The sequence below is a fragment of the Cuculus canorus genome, chromosome 18, assembly GCF_017976375.1.
Source record: "Cuculus canorus isolate bCucCan1 chromosome 18, bCucCan1.pri, whole genome shotgun sequence".
NCBI classification, from domain to species: domain Eukaryota; kingdom Metazoa; phylum Chordata; class Aves; order Cuculiformes; family Cuculidae; genus Cuculus; species Cuculus canorus.
This window is the reverse complement of record NC_071418.1, coordinates 8722751-8742720: the sequence shown is the minus strand read 5'-3', so window position 1 is coordinate 8742720 and position 19970 is coordinate 8722751. Positions and strand designations below refer to the sequence as shown.

At 54.0% G+C, this 19970-nt stretch overlaps 1 protein-coding gene across 4 annotated transcripts in view; it reads left to right on the top strand.

Annotated features, from left to right (window-relative positions):
• The first annotated feature begins 18611 nt into the window (after window positions 1-18611).
• Window positions 18612-19970, top strand: part of MYOCD (myocardin) — a 250145-nt gene continuing 248786 nt past the window's right edge. Inside the window, exon 1 of one of the 4 annotated variants that reach the window (XM_054083743.1) lies at window positions 18612-18804. The gene's annotated coding sequence lies outside the window, so the exon portion shown is untranslated. The remainder of the gene's footprint in view (window positions 18805-19970) is intronic. The other 3 variants (XM_054083742.1, XM_054083747.1, XM_054083746.1) reach the window with 3 other exon arrangements.

The following is a 19970-nucleotide window of genomic DNA, read 5'->3' as shown; positions in this document are numbered from 1 at the left end:
GCACAGATTTGTATGCATATATAATAATGATTGCTTAGAGTAATGTGCGTTCTTATATGCTGGAGGTGTGTAAATCAAAAGAAAGGAGTAATTTGTGACTGGAAACCCAGAATCTGCCCTCTGAGGGAGACCAATCTTGAAGAGGGTTCATGGTGCACAACCTCAGCTTAACCACGCATGCTCAACAGACCACTTTGACAAAAAGATACTTGGAACCAATTCCTGAATGCCCCCGGAGAGAGTAGAAATGTCAAGTGTGATGAGTATGCTGGTGTGTGGAGGAATAGTGTGACTATGTAAAGTCTTTCTGAGAAATAAGATACATCTGGACGTAATGAGAAGATAAAAAGCTCCCGTACTGGAACCTGGGTGTATGTGCCTTCGGACAAGCCAATCGCACACACTGAAGAATGCCTGCTTTCTAAAACTAATAAGAGTCTTAAAAAGTCTTATTTTGACTGGCAGTTATGGTAAGAGCAGGAGGCTCGCAAGGTCCCTCCAATCCCAGACTGTGATCTCCAGTCTCCTTTTCACTGTTTCCCCATTGTTTACAAGCTCCCCTTCCACACGAGCCTTGTTCAGGGCCTGTTTACAAACACCAGCCCATCCAGGCCACAGCTCAGTTTATTTTTAAGTTCTCTAAACCCACTCTGAGTTCTCTCAGGCGTTCTATTTGCTTCAAAAAGAACCAGTAAATTTTACTGGAACCCAACGTAAACAATCCTAATCATCAATATCCCTTTTCTTCCTTACTTCCAAAGGCAAACCTTATCTTTCCAAGTACTTTGCTTTCCAAACACTTGCTTTATTCTTAGTGCCAATGCTCTTCCCTTTCTTTTCCAGTGATCCAAGCAAGCACTTTTGACTGGGGACCTGTCCAAACCTCCAGATCTTTCTATGGTTGTTTACAGCTATTCAGTCAGTCTCATTTTCAAATCTATAACTCACCGGTCTCGCTGCTTTCTGACTCCCATCTCTTCACAATAGCTCACATTAGCATGGTCGTTTTCCCTGGTTTTCCCTACTTCTGGATGAAATAAAGGGTTTGTTCCACCAAATGGTAAACTCTGTTCACGCACGTTTTACACGTTACAGTCCTACACTCACGGCGTTTGGCTTTGCTCCCTGTAGCTACAAAAGGAAACATCAGTTTAGATCTTAAATTGATTCCAGGTAGAAGTTAAAGTTTCCTAAAGGTGGATGCTCTGTTTGTGCATCCCTGCCCCCTACTGCAATGTTTCCTCCGTGTCAGTGATGTTCTGCTCAAGTGAATAAATAGGACATACAGAAATGCCTTTTTTTTATTTTTTTTTGGTGCTTAGTGAATTATTTTTTACACCTTTCAGAGCCCGAAAGCATTTTTAGGGTTCTGGCCAGCTGGCATGGGATTTCCAGCCAATGTTTCTTTAGCTGATGAAATAAGATGATGTGTGATATTTTACTTATATTAATGAATCCTGGCAATTTTGTCCAGATTTGCTGGGTAGGTTTTGTGTATGCAGTCCAGGATTTAGAGCTGTGACCTCACTAAGACACTATAAAGTGACAAAACTGCCTGTTGGATTTCACAAGCAGTAAATAAAAAACTCTGAATCCAGTATGGGGTCCATGCTAACAAAAGCATGCAACTGTCCCCTGTCTTTCCTGCTGCAATGTTGTCTGGGCAGCTCACATATTGGGGTGAAATTGCACAGACTGGTTCATGATGCAGGAGGAAACATCTTTTATTCTACAGATTTGGTCATTTTTTTTGGGTTAAGCTTGGTGGATTTGTCGGTGAAGTGGGGGCATCCCAGAGTTTAGTCCCTGTAGTACTTTTAAAGCAAATGACTCGCGCGTTTTGCCAACAACCTTCTTGCTGTGATTCAGATTTCCTTGGAAAACTGTCTTCTGTCTGACAGACAGAGTGTTTGATTAAGAAGGGAAAGATCTTGGCTTCAGATTTTCAGCATGACCTTGTAAAAGTTTGTGATAGCTTTCTGTCTAAGAAAACCTGGATATTAAAGCCATCCTTCACTTCTCAAAGTCCTCCGGAATAATGGCTGTGGTCTGTTGGGGTGCAGCAGCAGTGAGCTTTGCCTGGGCTATAATGAGGACCAGGAATTGCAGAGAGTCGTGAATGCTGCAGATAACATCCCTGCATGGTTGGAAGGGATCTCAAAGCCCATCCAGTTCCACCCCCTGCCATGGGCAGGGACACCTCCCACTGGCTCAGGCTGCACAAGACCCCATCCAACCTGGCCTTGAACACCTCCAGGGATGGGGCAGCCACAGCTTCCCTGAGCAACCTGGGCCAGTGTCTCACCACCCTGTCAGTGAAGAAATTCCTGCTTATACCTGGTCTAAATCTTTCCCTCTCCAGTTTATACCCATTGCCCCATGTCCTATCACTACAAACCTTTGTAAACAGTCCCTCCCCAACTTTCCTGTAACCCCCCTCAGGGGAGTTGGAACTAAAAGATCTTTAAGGTCCCTTCCATCCCATAGTATTCTATGATTCTATGATTTCTCAGAATTCCTTATGTAGCACTACAAGGACAGATTGAAAATGGCTTTTGCCCTTCAAGGTTTCTTTGTGCGCAGGAGGTCCTGCTCTGGAGCAGGGCTCAAGTCCATGCCAGGCAGTGTGACGATGCTCCTGAGCGGTGGCTGCGGAGGGTGTCGGGAGCTCGCTGCTGTTCCACACTGCTGGGACAAGGAGCAGCATCCATCAGAGGTGCCTGCTGAGGGGCAGAGGGCTTGCTCTGCGCTCCAATTGAGGCTACAGAGATGCAAACCTGCCTCCTGAGCAGGGAGAGGCCAAGCTGGTTTGCAGCTTCTTATCTGTGTGTTCGTTTGGTCCTCCTTGTCTCTGTCTGCTCTGTAGAAGCTGTGGCCTGTCCCGGTGTCCTCCTGATCTGAGCTGCCTCCAAGCGACTGTCAGTGCTCTGGGAAGCCCCAGTCAGTCGGAACCCCTGTGAGACCAGGGAGGGGGGCGAAGCAGAGTTCTGCTCTGGGAGCAAGTGGGTTTGCTGGAACACATCTCCTGGCCCTTTGATAATAACTGCTAAATTGCGGTCTAATTTCCCTGGAATGCTTCAACTTTCCAGCTTGTGAAGATCACATGCAGTAATCAGCCCCAGCTTGGAGAGTGATTATAAGATCAGTGCTGCCTGAGGATTGCGAGGAAATGCTCCCTGTCTGGTCCATTAATACTTAAATAACACACAATAATGCAGAGTTTGGTTAACGAATTCAGCCAAAGCGATAACATCCTAAAAGAGATTTAAATGTAATATCCTGACAGACTGACAAAGGAGCATCCCTGGGACTTCCCCCAGGTGATACTGATGCTTCGATTTGTTTGCTAATGCAGAGACTGTATGTTATCCTGATTATCCTTTATCTCCTGTAGCCTGGAGTGTTATTAGACAAGCAGGTTTCCATGCGGATTGAAGACGGCACAGGGCAGTGTGAAGAGTTCAGGTGGGTCACTGTCCCGCTCAGGCTTCTTGTACAATTTGTTCCTTGTAAAGATAATTAGTCTGGCCAAGATAAGAAGTGAAAAAAAGAGAAGACCTTGAGGCAAAGCAATAACCATGATGTCCTGCTCTCGAACGAGATGTTCTCTCAGAGGCACCAGGAGTTTTGCCACTCAAGAGCCTGCTCGTGGCTGTGCAGGGATGAAGATGTCACCCTGGAGGAGGCACTGGGAGACAAGAGGCGCTGCCAGAGTCTGTGTCTGGCGTTCGGTGTGTACGGCCTCTGTACGGAATTGGTGTAGCATTGCAGAGCATGTTCTGGCCCCAACCTTTGCCCTGAAGGTGCTTCAAAACCTGGCCCAGCGTGGGGCAGGACTGTAGCTCAGCAGCGAAACCCATGGTCAGAAGCATCTCGCCAACAGCCTGAGGGACTTCCCTGCAGGACAGAGCGTTACCTTGGACACTGAAACTCCAGGACAAGGCTGCCCAGACACCTTTTCATGCCGCCCTTTGGGCCAGGCACGCTCCTGCCTGCCCCACCACCACCTCAGAGGCAAGTTCAGCTTAGGTAAACTGAGCAAAATCAAATCCCAAACAGACGAGAGCCTGGAATATCCCGTCCAAGCTGAAGGTACAGCAGGGATGATCCAGGTGAGGGGGGTCTGACACAGCGGAGAGCTGGTAGGAACTGAGGTACGGTCTCCCGAGTGGGATACAGAGTCAGAGCCAAGAGCTGAGGCTGTTCTGGCTGCAGAAGGAGGCTTTTTCAGTCGTGATGCTCCAGTGTGTGTGCTGTCTGCCCAGGTCAGTGCAGAAGCCATCATGATGAAGAAGCTCTTGAGGTGGCTGTGGGCCAAGCAGGGCGTTTGCACAGACCAAGCAAAATGGTTTGCATGGAGCAATGGGACAGCAGGGACTCAGAGAGGATTCCCTCTTGCTCGACATTGCAACATGCAGGACCAAAAGCAAAAGCTCAAAGGATTTCTCTTAAATCTGTTGAGTCTGGGTCTGCAGACCCACAGTGGTGGATTTTACCTCCTGTTTCTGAGTGATAAAGTAATCATCATTATTGACAACATAGAATAATCAAGAACAGATATATAAGGAATCCAGGAGGAGGAATACATTTAACGATGCTGATTTTGCCATAAATATCAGATTTGAACGTAGGTAGTTGATAGGATTACCCCAGGATGTGAACTTGCAAGTGGTTTATCCCTCAGATCAGTGGCATTTTGCTGAAAAAAAAAAGCCTTTTTCACCCACAAATAATGGCAATACTTGACAGCGGAGTGGGGAGATGTTCACAGAGGCGATACAGGGCATCACAGGGACCATCTTAGCCAGGAAAACCATCAAAGAGACAGGAATAAATGAGCACAACTACAGCCACCTAATGGGGAAAGAGAAACCAATCCCTTGGGCCACAGAAATAAGTGAATCTAGAATAATTACAGGGAGCAGACAGCAAGGTGTAACCCTGGGGGCTTCATTAAAAAGAGTTGACGTTTCTTATCTATGATCTCCCACAGCCCTCCTGGTCCTGTTTCTGCTGGGAGAGCAGATGTGTGGCTATGCCAGACCCCCTGCCGCAGCAAACCTCCCTCTCCCAGTCACGCCTGTTGGGGAATATTGCTATCTGCTCCTTCGATAAAAGGAAGGCACTCTGCACCCAACTGCAGAGGCTCTAGATTATTTTCAGTTCTGGCTGTCAAACTATAAATTAGATCAATTCCTGTTGTTTCCAGAAGGAACAAGGTCTTTCTCCTTATAATTTACTCTTCATCGTCTTGTCCGTGGCACACGAAAACCCAGCCAGCATCATATAGCTGAATTCATCACTGGTTTAAGTGAGTGAAGTGGGCAGGAATACAAACAGCTTCCCTTTCTGCAGCAGAAGACAGGGCAGCTGAGATGTAGAAATTGAGGCTTTTCCCATCTACCACGAACAGCAAACTGCATGGCTTAAGGCTGGGGAGGGGGGGAAAGCATGCAGCGTTGGAGAAACAACTCTGTCATGTTGCGTATCACAGTCACAGGCATTAACCCAAAGGGGTGCACTGGGAAATGCTCCGCACTCTCTGCTTTTCCACGTCAAAACTTCACGAAGCTGGGGCTGAAGTGAACGCCAATGACTGCAGCGGAGAGGACAAGCCTTTGGAGGGACAGAGAGCAGAAACTGGGTTGAGACCAGGAAGTTTGCTGTAGAATTAATGTTAAGGAAACCCAAACATCTGGAAATACACCACCACATAGGCAAGGCGTGCAGGCAGCCTCAGCTTCAGCCTCACAGGACTCTCCTCCTCCTCCTCCAGCCCCTTGCTGTCCAGTCCCCAATATAAAAAGGATACGGAGCTGTTGAAAAGGCACAGAGGAGGACTACGAAGATGATTCAAGGGCTGGAGCACCTCCTGTATGAGGACAGGCTGAGAGAATCGGGCTTGTTCAGCCTGGAGAAGGCTGCTGGGAGACCTTAGAGCAGCTTCCAGTACTGAAAGGCACTCCAGGAAAGCTGGGGAGGAACTCTGGATCAGGGAGTGCAGGGACAGGACGAGGAGCAATGGTTTTTGACTGAAAGAGGGGAGATTGAGATGAGATCTTAGGAAGAAATGTTTTCCTGTGAGAGTGGAGAGACCTTGGCCCAGGTTGCCCAGAGCAGTGGTGGCTGCCCCATCCCTGGAAGGGTTCAAGGCCAGGTTGGATGATCCAGCAGGAGGTGTCCCTGCCTGCAACATGGGGTTAGGACTGGATGATCTTTAAGGTCTCTTCCAACCCAAACCATTCTATGATTCATTCTATGATCCATCACTCCTGGGCAGCTCTGGGGCTCCATGTGCACTGATCCAGCCTTTCCTTCACTAGTTTTTCCCTTTACAGCTGAAGGAGGTGGCAAATTGCAAGCATACAGAAAACAGCCCATGATTTAGGAGGATTTATTGCCGTATTTTGCTTTTCTCTTCTCAAGACATGTCTGTACTCATTAATGTATGACCCAGGAGGCTGGTGTTATCCCACCAAGGATTGTTCTGGGTCTGATCACACTGAGCAGAGCCAGAACTGTGTCAATGTTAAGAGCCTCCAGCCCCAAGACTAAGCCTCACCAGACTGAAACCAGCCTGACAGGCACTTCAGGACCAAGTTTGAGATAGCAGGTAAGGCTCAGTCTGCTCCCGAGACCAAAGGAGAGCTAGAGGCAGCATGGAGACGCCTCCTAGCTGCATGGGCAGGGAGATGGCCTGATCTGCCCAAGGATAGGCAGAAGACTTCGTGTCACAACAGGGTGTTGTGAACCAGACTGATGTCCAGCCACAGCACTGTCATCACCAGCATGCTTCTAGGAAGCAAGCTGCATGCAGTTGGGGACACGGTTTGAAGACCTGACTTATGAACCCTCAGCTCAAATACCAAGAGTCAAGAAAGCCCTGTCTGTGCTCATGGAGCTTTCTCCAAGATCTGCGTTGCAAGGGCCACGACAAACTCTGGGCACTGAGACCTCTCCACCTGCTGCCCCATCGCCTTCCAAGGACACACAGTGAGGAGGTGACCTCCATCTCCTCCTACAGACCAGACCCCAGTCCAGCCTTCTCTCCCTTCCTTGGCTGTGCATGGCCTGGGAAGATGGACAGGAGCTGCCAGTGCTGCAGAGGGGATGCGGAGCGTGGGGCTGCAGGGACGCACAGCATGGGGAGCACAGAATCATAGAATAGTTTGGGTTGGAAGGGACCTTAAAGCTCATCCAGTTCCAACCCCTCTGCCATGGGCAGGGACACCTTCCACTGGATCAGGCTGCCCAATGTTCACCCAACCTGGCCTTGAACCCCTCCAGGGATGGGGCAGCCACAGCTTCTCTGGGCAACCTGGGCCAGTGTCTCACCACTCTCATGGTGAAGAAATTCTTCCTTATATCCAGTCTAAATCTGCCCTCTCAAGTTGATACCCATTCATCCTTGTCCTGTCACCACAAGCCTTTATGAACAGCCCCTCTCCAGCTTTCTTGTAGCCCCTTTCAGGTACTGGAAGGTCACTATAAGGTCTTCTCAGAGCCTTCTCATTTCCAGGCTGAATAAACCCCAATCTGTCAGCCTGTCCTCATATGGGAGGTGCTCCAATCCTCTGATCATCTTTGTAGCCTCCTCTGGACCCATTCCAACAGCTCCACGTCCTTCCTATATTGAGGATTCCAGAACTGGACACAATACTCCAGATGAGGTGTCACAAGAGAGGAACAGAGGGGCAGAATCCCCTCCCTGGCCACACTTCTCTTGATGCAGCCCAGGACATGGTTGGCCTTCTGGGCTGCGAGAGCACATTGCCGGCTCACGTCGATGCACAATGAGAGGATGCGGGGATGCACAGCGCAGGGATGCAGAACACGGGGATGCAGAGATGCACGGTGCAGGGATGCAGAACACTGGGATGTGGGGATGCGCATCGCAGGGATGCAGAACACGGGGATGCAGGGATGCACAGCGCAGGGATGCAGAACACGGGGATGCGGGGATGCACAGCGCAGGGATGCAGAACACGGGGATGCGGGGATGCACAGCGCAGGGTTGCAGAACACGGGGATGCAGAGATGCACGGCGCAGGGATGCGGGGATGCACAGCGCAGGGATGCAGAACACGGGGATGCGGGGATGCACAGCGCAGGGTTGCAGAACACGGGGATGCAGAGATGCACAGCGCAGGGATGCAGAACACGGGGATGCGGGGATGCACAGCGCAGGGATGCAGAACACGGGGATGCGGGGATGCAGAGCGCAGGGTTGCAGAACACGGGGATGCAGAAATGCACGGCGCAGGGATGCAGAACACGGGGATGCGGGGATGCACAGCACAGGAATGCAGAACACAGGGATGCAGGGATGCACGGCGCAGGGATGTAGCTCTGCTGGATGGTCTCACTGCCTCCCCCTCCGCCCCCCCCGGCTGCGGGGCGATGGATGCGGAGCCCTCCCTCTGCTCCAGAGCGCCCCCCCCTCCCCCGCCCGGAGCCCCCCCCGAGCCGCGGGTCCCAGCGCTGCAGCAGACCCGGATCGGCCCTAGGGGGCACCGCGCTCCCGCGCCGCCTCCCCCTGCGAGCCCCGCACCTTCCCGAGCCGCCGGCTGCCCCTGACCTGCGGCCCTCTCCTTGCCTGCACCCTCACCTTCCTTGCTGCCCCCTTCCTTTCTGTCCCCCTCCTTGCTGCCCCTCTTTGCTGCCCCTCTCCTCACCTTTCTGCCCCCTCTTTGCTGCCCCCTCCCCTCCTTTCTGCCCCCTCTTTGCTGCCCCTCCCCCCTCCTTTCTGCCCCCTCTTTGCTGCCCCCTCCCCTCCTTTCTGCCCCCTCTTTGCTGCCCCTCCCCCCTCCTTTCTGCCCCCTCTTTGCTGCCCCTCTCCCCTGCTTTCTGCCCCCCTCCTTTCTGCCCCCTCTTTGCTGCCCCTCTCCCTTCCTTTCTGCCCCCCCTCCTTGCTGCCCACTCTTTGCTTAGCCTCTCTTTGCTTAGCCCCTCCTTGCCGCCCCTCTTTATGCTGCCCTCCTCCTTGCTGCCCCTTTCTTTGCTGCCCCTCTCCCCTCCTTGCTAACCCCTCCTTGCTGCCTGGCTGCCTCTGCCCCACTCTGCTCCCCTCCTTGCTGCTCCTCTCCTTGTTGCCCCGCTCCCCTCCTTGCCCCCTCGCACCATTCCTTGCTACCCTGCACCCCTCCTTGTCACCCCACTCCCCTCCTTTCTGCCCCCCTCTCCATCGCCCCCCCCTTGCTGCCCGTCTCCCCTCCTTGTGGTCCAACTTCTTGCTGCTCCTCTCCTCTCCTTGCTGCCCCCTTCCTTGTTGTCCCTCTCCCCTTCTTGCTGCCCTGCACCCCTCCTTTTCACCCCACTCCCGTCCTTGCTGCCCCCCTCCTTGCTGCCCTGCCCTCTCCTTTCTTCTCCCCCTCCTTGCTGCCCCTCTGCTCTCCTTGCTGCCCCACACCCCTGCCCAGCACTTGCAGCCACTACAGGCTCAGCAGGTGCTGGAGGTCCCATCTGCTCCATCACAGCCCACAGTGTTGTGTTCACCCTCCAGATGTCCAGCCACCCTCCTTCTCCTCCACCGCTGCCCTCAGTGCCACCTCAGGCACCCTTCGCTCCAGAGGGATCCCTGCCCTGGGAAGCAGAACCAGCTCCAGCATCTGCACAGGCAGGACCTCTGCCCCATAGGGTGTCCTGTCCCCTTCCCTGGCGTAGGCCACCTCCAATACAGTCCATACGCTGCATTCCAGAGGTCTGCGAGATGGAACCCTGCCTAGCTTGATGATGGCACCATACTCAGGACCAGCTCCACTTTCACCCTCATCCCTGGGCCAAGCTCAGCTCCAGCTGCAGCTTGGACAGTCCAAGACCCTGAGTCGCTGTTGGGTTTTCACCAGCTCGCCCATCCCAGGACTCACTATGGATCCTGAAGCTGGTGGTTGGCATGGACAGTCCCTGAACAGTTAAAGTGGGCCATGGAGCATCCATGAGAAGCATCACCCTTTTCCTCCCCTGGGCAACTGCTCCTCCCAGGAAGAGCCTTCCTCCACTCTGAGTCTGCCTCCCTCCAGCCCGCATCCTCACGTGGTTTGTGTGCTGCAGGAGCAATTTCCACTGGAACAAACGCCCAGGACCTCTCTGCTCGATATAGGGATGACCCCCCATCATCCCTATCACCTCCTCCAAAGACCAGGCTGCGGCATTTATCCAAGGATTTCACTAGCAGCTGAGAAGAGCCTGGAGAGCCGTGCAGAGCGGAGGGCAGCCCCAACGGGTCCATTCTGACTGCTCTTCTCACTGGCCAGCAGGGCAGAACCAGCCTCCCCTTTGCTCCCAGGTGGACTTCATGGTCCTGGACCTGTGTGTGTAGGGAGGTGCTGGGATCCCATCTCGGCTTGGAGAGGTCCCTACATACAAAGCTGCTCCCCCTCACTCCCCGTTGTCCTGTGAAATGCGCTGGGGAGAAGACACACTTCAGCTGGCGATGGAGGGTTCACCCCTCAGCACAGCACTCGCTTAACTCCATCCCCCTCCTCCTTTATCTCTGGGCCTTCCTTGCCCACATGTCTTCACCCTGATGGACGGCGTTTGCACATGTTCTTCTTATCCAGAACATGGAGCTTTGCAGCCACTTCTCTATTTACTGTAATTTTTAGCTCAGACACAACCAGAACTCCCACCCTGTCTGGGCGTCTCAGCGCAGAAAACAAGACTAAACTATTTTGGGATGTTTTTCCCTTTTCCTCATACTTGGGTGCTTTCCCATGTGGCTAAGTCTCTGGAGCCTTGGGGAGGGTGAACCTGTTTCACACACCTTCAAGCACTGCCTCTGGACTTCTGGGCACACTTTAACCCCCCTCTGCCCTCAGGCACATCCTACACGAGGCAGCTTCATGCTCCACTTGATTTTCTGAGCTAGAAAACATATCCAGTGTCAGGGAATGAGCTGGGAGCATGGCGAATGGGAACAATCCTCCTGGGCTCCATCCTTCTGTGCCATCCTCCTCGTCACCTTGTCTGGTCCCGCATCCCCAGCCCAGAAAACCTCGCGCTGCTCCCCCAGAGCAGGGTGGGGATGTGGATTTGACCCTGTTTGTCTGGCACAGGTGAAAAAGAGCCTGGAAAATGCCTCTTTGCCTCTAACGTTCCCATTTTAGCTCTTATTCCATAGCACCCGCCGGGGAAAGGCTGACACAGAGCCGAAGCGACACAACGACCTTCCTCCGTCACGGCCAAGGGTCTCACCATTGAAGTTTACTTAAAGGTCTAATAAAATTTCCAAACTGGAAAAATCATTGCGCGGAGGGATCGCTTTGTTTAAAGGAAAAGGACCATAAAGATAAAGCCGTGCCTGCCCGCTGCTCCCCTCCCGCTACCAGGGCTCGGGCACAGCCCTTCCCACCCAGCCCGGCTATGGATGGAGGAAGAGCTTGTTTTCCTAATGAGAAGTTTGCAGATTAAAAGGGGGAAAAAATCAGCCATTTGGAATCCTCTACTGACGCTGCAAATACCCTCGTTAATAGATATGTCTCGTTTTGTTACCTCATTTTAATTAATCATTAAACAAAGACAGCTGCCAAATTTTGGCTCTGGCTCTGAGCCTACAACTGACTTGGAGCCTTTGAAAAATAGACTATTTATGGTGCCTGGGTTTAAAGCTTAAATTTCTTGTGTAAACTTTACCCTTCCTAAGAATAGCGTGGGGAGTGCAGTGCCGGCTGCATCCGCAGTGCCCCCGGCCCCGTGCGATCTGTAGGGAGGCCAGGAGGGAGCCCCGATGGCACTGTCTCCCTGCAGAGGAGCAGCTGCACTGCTTCCAGGATGTTCCTCGCCCTCCATGTGTGGGCAGGTGCTGTTGGTATTGGATGTCAAATCATAGAACCATAGACTGGTTTAGGTTGGAAGGGACCTCAAAGCCCATCCAATCCCACCCCCTGCCATGGGCAGGGACACCTCCCACTGGATCAGGTTGCTCCGAGCCCCATCCAACCTGGCCTGGAACCCCTCCAGGGATGGGGCAGCCACCACTGCTCTGGGCAACCTGGGCCAGGGCCTCCCCACCCTCCTCATGAAGAATTTCTTCCTAATGTCTAATCTAAATCTTCCCCCCTACTATTTAAAGCCATTCCCCCTCATCCTACCTCTACATGCCTCATTCCCGTGACCAAATGAAAGGGCTGGCTTTTGGGCAGAGCATCCTGATGCAGGAGAGCATCCCTGTCTTCCCCAGCACTGGCTGGGTGTCTCAGGCTCCCCTGGGAAGTGTTTGTTACCCCCAGGAAAGAGCAGGGCATGGGGTGAAGAGGCTACTCAATGAGTTAAGGCATGAGATCTCATCTGGAGTATTGAGACATCATCTGGAGTATCGTGTCCACTTCTGGAATCCTCAACATAAGAAGGAGATGGAGCTCTTGGAATGGGTCCAGAGGAGGGCTATAAAGATGATCAGAGGGCTGGAGCACCTTCCCTACAGGACAGGCTGAGAGAGTTGGGGTTGTTCAGCCTGGAGAAGAGAAGGCTCTGAGGAGACCTTATAGCGACCTTCCAGTACCTGAAGGAAAGCTGGAGAGGGACTGTTCACAAAGGCTTGTGGGGATAGGACGAGCGGCAATGGATATAAACTGGAGAGGGGCAGATTTAGACTAGACATTAGGAAGAATTTCTTCACCATAAGAGTGGTGAGGCCCTGGCCCAGGTTGCCCAGGGAAGCTGTGGCTGCCCCATCCCTGGAGGTGTTCCAGGAAAGGTTGGATGGGCCTTGGGCACCTGATCCAGTGGGAGGTGTCCCTGCCCATGGCAGAGGTGTTGGAACTGCATGATCTTTCAAGTTCCTTCCAAACCAAACTATTCTATGATTTTATGACTGGTGCCTCCAGGCCTCACACTGCCCCGCAAGGCTGGTGTTCCCATCTATGCTTCCTGCAAACTCCAATACCAGGGCCTTTGGAGTCTGCACCATGGTGGCTGGTGCTGTGCATGCACCCACGGCTCCTGTGCCTTTCCTTGGGTGGTAACCTGGGACTCTGCAGGCAGGGACACCTCCCACTGGCTCAGGCTGCCCAAGCCCCATCCAACCTGGCCTGGAACACCTCCAGGGATGGGGCAGCCACAGCTTCCCTGGGCAACCTGGGCCAGTGTCTCACCACTCTCATGGTGAAGAAATTCTTCTTAATGTCCAGTCTAAATCTGCCCCTCTCCAGTTTATACCCGTTTATACCCAGGATCCATCCTGGGCTGTAGATGGGAATGAGATGATATGCTGAGATGGTCAATAAATAGGGACGAATGCAGTGTGCACGAGGCACAAAAGCAGGCTGGACCCTGGGGCAGGACATTTAACTTTTCCAGCACCTAAGAAGCTACTGAGATGGAAAGGACTATGAGGAAAAATTAATCTGCATGGCTGCTGGCTGCATCCCGGAGCCAGGCTGACAGCGTGCAGTGCTGTGAGGATGGTGTTTCCCCCGTAGCCCCCCTGGTGCTGAGCATGGCCAGGACTAAGCTCTGTGCCCATGGGGTTGTCCTGGCTGGCCGAGGTCCGTCTGGCCCAACTCAGGGCAGCGTGGCTGCATGCAGCCGGTGCTGGGATGCACAACAGCTCTTGCTGACCTGCCCCTCCTGGCCCGAGAGGGAGCGCGGCCAGGCTGCAGGACGAAATCCTCCAGCTGTGGCCAGGAACCCACAGCTCATATTTCACCCGGCTTGCAGCTCTCCCACTCGGGTGACACCAAACGCGTGTCACAGGCGCTGAAGGAGGCTGACAACCCCCTTCCCGCCCACACAGCTTCAGCCCCTGATCCTCCAGCCTCTGTCCTCGTCTACTGCCTCAATGGTTTAAACAATCTGTCGGATACACCGCCCGTGTGATGCTGAGATGCTGAAGCTGGGTGGAAACCTGGTGCAGCATGTGCAGTGCCAGACACGCTAGGTCACGTCCCCAGCAACTGTCTGGACCCAGGACGCTGCCAGATCCAACCTCTGCAGCTCACCTCTCCCCGACATCCCCCCAGGATGCCCCTGAATCTCCCTTTTTGTAGCAAAGCTTAAGCACCCATGGACACAGCCATGCTGCTGCCGTGACAAATGGAGAATTGCAGCTCCCGTGGGCAGACGGGAAGGGCAGCTGCATGGCCCCGGCAGCAAATGACCCCACACACCCTTGCTGGCTGCTCACATGCCCCTGTGGGATTGCCAGTGGAGGCAACCCAAGCTGTCTGTAGGCAACATGGCCATGCCACCTTCATGCCACCCATTGATGGCTCCAAGCTATCAACCTGCTCATTGCCCTGGACCACAGGGCTCAGAGGATGGAGCTGAGCCCCTCTGCTGTGGCGTGCTGTTAGCTCATGGCACTGATGGGACAGACTCACCTTGTGTGGAGCTAGTGGGGAGGAAATTCCTCCTCTGGCCGGCAGTGTTATCTAACTGCCTGCTACGCAACTGGCCCCACTGCACAGCTGGCATGTAGGTCTTCCTCTGAAAGCCACATGAGAAATGGATTCATCACCCTCCAGAGCTTCCTCTCCCGTTGCCACCCTGGCCTGGCTGCCAGCACTGGACCACGACTTGGGTGTCTCTACAGAATGGTTCTGCTCTGCCTGAGTTCTCATGGCAAAACTGTCTTGAAGACCTTCCGGTGTGAAGGACATCCAATGATAGCTCAAATGTATCACATCAGCAGTGACAGCATGGACAGTAGATGGCTTGGAAGAAAGCTCAAAGAAAGGTAAATTGTTCCACTGTCTCATATAGACCGTTAACTCTGAACCCTAATGATAACAGCTGAAATAACAATACAGGGATGGTACTATACTATACTATACTATGCTATACTATACTATACTATACTATACTATACTATGCTATGCTATGCTATACTATGCTATGCTATACTATGCTATGCTATACTATACTATACTATGCTATGCTATACTATACTATGCTATGCTATACTATGCTATGCTATACTATGCTATGCTATACTATACTATACTATGCTATGCTATACTATACTATGCTATGCTATACTATACTATACTATGCTATGCTATACTATGCTATGCTATACTATACTATACTATACTATACTACCCACTAGCAGAGAAACTCCTCTCCATCTCAGAAGTGTTGTTGTCTCCCTTTGTATCTCTGTCCTAAAAGTTCCTGCTGCTAAAGGGCTGTAGCTCTGCCTTGTCCAACCCTGCTATGAACAGATCTCTCCTGGGCAGATTCTAGATGTGATACAAAACAAAATTCCGCAAGGATCATTGTGCCCATTATTATTGGTGCAAGAACTTCTGGGTCTCTGGCTTAGGTCTCTCCTAGATCAGGAGCTGCTCTGCTTACAAGCTGCCATGTAAACAAACTCGATGGGAGCTGAGGATTTATGGAAGAGCTAGGGAAAGGCTGGGGCAGATCCCCCGCTACATATGCTTGCCCGGCCAGCGGCTTCTGCACGGGCCAAAGAGCCGTGTTTGTTAGTATGAACAGCAGGCGTTTGCTGGCGGGTGAGTTTACAGTGAGATGGATATAAATAAATAGAGGAAAAAGGACTTTCTCTAGAGAGGGGAGCAGCATCCTGCCCACCCATGGGAGGCTGCTGGGTTGGAAGGGGAGGTTTCTTCAAGGGAGCTACCTGCTGGTGGCAAAAATACCTACACTGCACAGGCTGCCCTGGGAGGAGGTGGAGTCTACTTCCCTGGAGGTACTCAAACCCACCTGGATGTGTACAACCAGCTCCAGGTGACCCTGCTTTAGCAGGGGGTTGGACTGGATGAGCTCCAGAGGGTCCTTCCAAGCCCACCACGTTGTGATTCTTTGTAATTGCTGGGATGAACTCCATAAAATCCTCAGGTGCTCAGTGACCTGGGGATCAGACCTCTGGGTGCCCTGGCCAGCATAGGTGCTGTGACTTAGGACACAAGCTGCAGCAAGCCCCAGCCCATGGAACCCAAGCAGCCTGCAGCCCCGAGGAGACCCGATCCCCTGCTCAGCCAGACCGGCCACCCCGGGCAGACAGGGATGCTGAGAGGATGAGGGCATAAGGTACTAAATGTAGTAGGGGTTCACACCTAACTCACCTATCTCCTGGTTGGGATCCCTGCCCAGTTCCACACCTGTGGGCCAGGGCTTTTCCAGCTGCCCCTGCTCCCAACTACCAACACGGGGATGCTCAAAGGGGTGTAGGGTTCCGAGGGGGCTGTGGCTGGTGCAGGAGGTGGCAAAAGCCCTGTGGCCCTCGCTGCAGCCCGGCTCGCAGTGGGGTCCCTGCTGTCCAGGGCTCCTGAGGCCCAGGACCTCTGATCAGGGGTCTCTGCTGCCCTCAGGGTCCCCGTTGATGGGGGTCCTCCCGCCTGGAGGTGCCCATTGGTCTTGGGGGTTTCCTTCCTTAGTGGTCCTGCTTCCTGGGGGTCCCCTGCTGTTCCGAGGGTCCCCACTGCTCGGGGGTCCCCTGCTCTCCTGAGACTCCCCACTGCTCAGGGTTCCTCCCTTCTCTGAGGGTCTTTGCTGCCCTGAGGTCCATCACTTGGGGGTCCCATTGCTTGGATGTCTCGCTGATGAAAGGTCCCCGCTGCTCAGGGGGCTCTTTTCCCATTGCTCCCCGTTGTCCCGGGGGTCCCACTGCTCGGATGTCCTGCTGACCAGGGGTCCCTACTGCTCAGGGGTCTCCTATCTCATTGATCCCCATTGTCCAGGGGGTCCCATTGCTCGCATGTCCTGCTGACCAGGGGTCCCCACTCCTCAGTGTCCCGCTGCCCCCCTCCCCGGGCGGGGCAGGAGCCGCTCCGCGGAGCCGAGCGGGGATGCAGGACCCGCTCCGAGGGGCGGCACCGCTCCCCCCGAGCCCCGACCGGGAGCTCCTCCTCTCCCTTAACTCTCGCGGGGCCGCGCTGAGCAGGATGGGGGCGCACAGAGAGCCCCGAGCGGGGAGAGGAGAGGGGGTGCGGGCACCGAGCATCCCCGGGAGCCCCGTGCAGGGTGAGGAGAAGGGGGTGTTGGTACCAAGGATCTCGGGGAGCCCCGTGCAGGGCGAGGAGGCGGGGTGCAGGAACTGAGCATCCCAGACAACCCCAGGCTGGGCGAGGAGAAGCGGGGTGCAGGCACCGAGTATCCCAATAAGCCTTAAGCTGAGCGAGGAGAGGGGGGGTGCAGACACCAAGCATCCCAGAGAGCCCCAAGCTGGGTGAGGAGGGGGGGGGTGCAAGCACCAAGCATCCCAGACAGCCCCATGCAGAGTGAGGGGGGGGAGGTGTGCAGGCATCAAGCATCCCAGAGAGCCCCAAGCTGGGTGAGGAGAAGGGGGTGCAAGCACCGAGCATCCCAGAGAGCCCCAAGCTGGGCGAGGATAAGGAGGGGTGCAGGCACTGAGCATCCCAGAGAGCCCCAGGCTGGGTGAGGATAAGGAGGGGTGCAGGCACTTGAGCATCCCAGAGAGCCCCAAGCTGGGCGAGGAGAAGGGGATGCAAGCACCGAGCATCCCAGAGAGCCCCAAGCTGGGCGAGGATAAGGAGGGGTGCAGGCACTGAGCATCCCAGAGAGCCCCAGGCTGGGTGAGGATAAGGAGGGGTGCAGGCACTGAACATCCCAGTGAGCCCCAAGCTGGGTGAGGATAAGAGGGGGTGCAGGCACTGAGCATCCCAGTGAGCCCCAAGCTGGGTGAGGATAAGGGGGGGTGCAGGCACTGAACATCCCAGTGAGCCCCAAGCTGGGTGAGGATAAGGGGGGGTGCAGGCACTGAGCATCCCAGTGAGCCCCAAGCTGGGTGAGGATAAGGGGGGGTGCAGGCACTGAACATCCCAGAGAGCCCCAAGCTGGGCAAGGATAAGGAGGGGTGCAGGCACTGAACATCCCAGAGAGCCCCAAGCTGGGCGAGGATAAGGAGGGGTGCAAGCACTGAGCATCCCAGTGAGCCCCAAGCTGGGCGAGGAGAAGGGGATGTTAGCACCAAGCATCTCAGTGAGCCCCATACAGGGCAGGGAGACAGGGGTGCTAGCACTGAGCTTCTCACAGAGCATCGTGCTGGGCAAGGAGAAGGGGGGTGCAGCCACCGAGGATCCCAGTGAGCCCCAAGCTAGGCGAGGTGAGGGGGCTGCAGACATTGAGCATCCCAGAGAACCCCATGTAGGGTGAGGAGAGGGGGTGCAGGCACCGAGGATCCTAGTGAGCCCCAAGCTAGGCGAGGTGAGGGGGCTGCAGACACTGAGCATCCCAGAGAACCCCATGTAGGGTGAGGAGAGGGGATGCAGGCACTGAGCATCCCAGTGAGCCCCAAGCTGGGCGAGGACAAGGGGATGTTGGCACCAAGCATCTCAGTGAGCTCCGTGCAGGGCGAGGAGAAGGGGTGCAAGCACTGATCATCCCAGCGAACCCCATGCTGGATGAAGAGGAGGGAGATGCAGGCCCTGAGCATCTGAGAGAGCCCCGTGCAGGGTGAGGAGAGGGGGAGCAGGCACAGAGCATCCCCAGGCTTTGTGCTACCTCCCCCCTCGGGGTGCAGGATTGGGCTCACCCTTGGGGATGCTCACCCACTCCTCACCAGGGTCAGAGCCAGGCAAGGTGTGAGATCCCCCCCGAAACAACCCCGCACCCTGCCCAGCCGCCGCCTGGCCTCCCCGCCTCTCCTCCGCGGGCTGCAAGAAGTTAACTTATTTTTGGAAAAGCAGCTCACAGAGTTTGTCTTAATTCCACCCGCACCAGCTCCTTTCACTCTATTTTAAACCAGTTCTCACTGTGCTTCAAGTTTATAAAAACAATTCCCGCTCCCTGATAAAAGCGGCCCTAATCCGTGGAGAAAGCGAGGAGCCCCAAAAGCAGCATCTCCTCCAGGACACTCTAGCTCAGCCAAAAACTTTGCAGGTAATTTACATTTCCTACTTAAAGTCTTTCTGTTCTTGTAGCTGCTTTCTCCTGGGCGGGTTTGGTTGTGTTGACAGGCGGTACCCATGTGCTGCCGTGTCTCTAGGGAGAGCAGAGCGCGGTCAGGAGTTGCTGCTACCTGCTGTTTCTTCTGGGCTATTGGTGGGGCCTTGGTGGCCACTGGTACCTGGTAGATCTTGGACTGTGTGCAGATGTAGTGTGGGTGTTGCTCAGAACCACAAGGTGCATTTAGCAAATCAAGAGCTGACCTTCCTGAGGAGGGAGGCAGGGAGAGGATGCAGCTGCTGGCTTTGCCCAGGGAGGGTGATGGAGAAGGGCCATGTGAGGTTCCTAAAGGTTCTTGCTTGCTGCAGCCCTTTGGAGGCTGCTCTGGTGGTTACTGTAATCCCTTCCACCCCAGTCGGTGCAGAGGGTGTCCTTCCAGCGGGGCAGGCTGGGTGGTGGCACCCCACTTCTATGCCTCACGCAACGGGCAAGTGTGTTATGACTCTTAAAATGTGGAGGGTCGTTCTGGTTGCCCCAAGCACTCAGCTCTTTAATGGAGCTTCGCCGTGACTCACCAACGCAACCCACAAGAACTGTTTAGAAGAAGCTCCCGGCATTGCTCATGCTCAGAAATCCAGGGCATTTATGGACCGCTTTGTTTCTTTTAAATGAATGCATTTGCAAAACGTTGCCAGTCATAAACTACTGATGTCATTTGTTGAGCGCTAAAGTGTTTGGGGGAGGTTTTGTCAGCCTCGTGCAGGACTTTGTGGTGTTCCAGGGTTAATGGTTTCGAAAGCTCCGCCTTGGCAGCCCTGAACCGGCTGCATTTCCAGCACAGTTTGACTGGGTGGGAGTGGGATGGGTGGCATCGACACCAGGATGGGGTTGTGCCATCTGTTTCCTCACAGGCTGCAGGACCCGGCGCTGCTCATGGGTAACATCTCTGCTCATCGGAGCAGCCCTTGGGGCATATATGTGTATTTTTGAGAAGGAACGAGGTTTTAGTTCAGGTTTTAGTGCTGTGTGTTACAATTGCTGCTTTGCTAAGAGCTGTCTTGATCCTGGTTGATTTTCCTTGTCGCCTGTCGATGAAACGTGCACCATTTCTGATCACGTGTGTGTGAGTAAATAACCAAAAAGGCAGACAAATTTAAGTG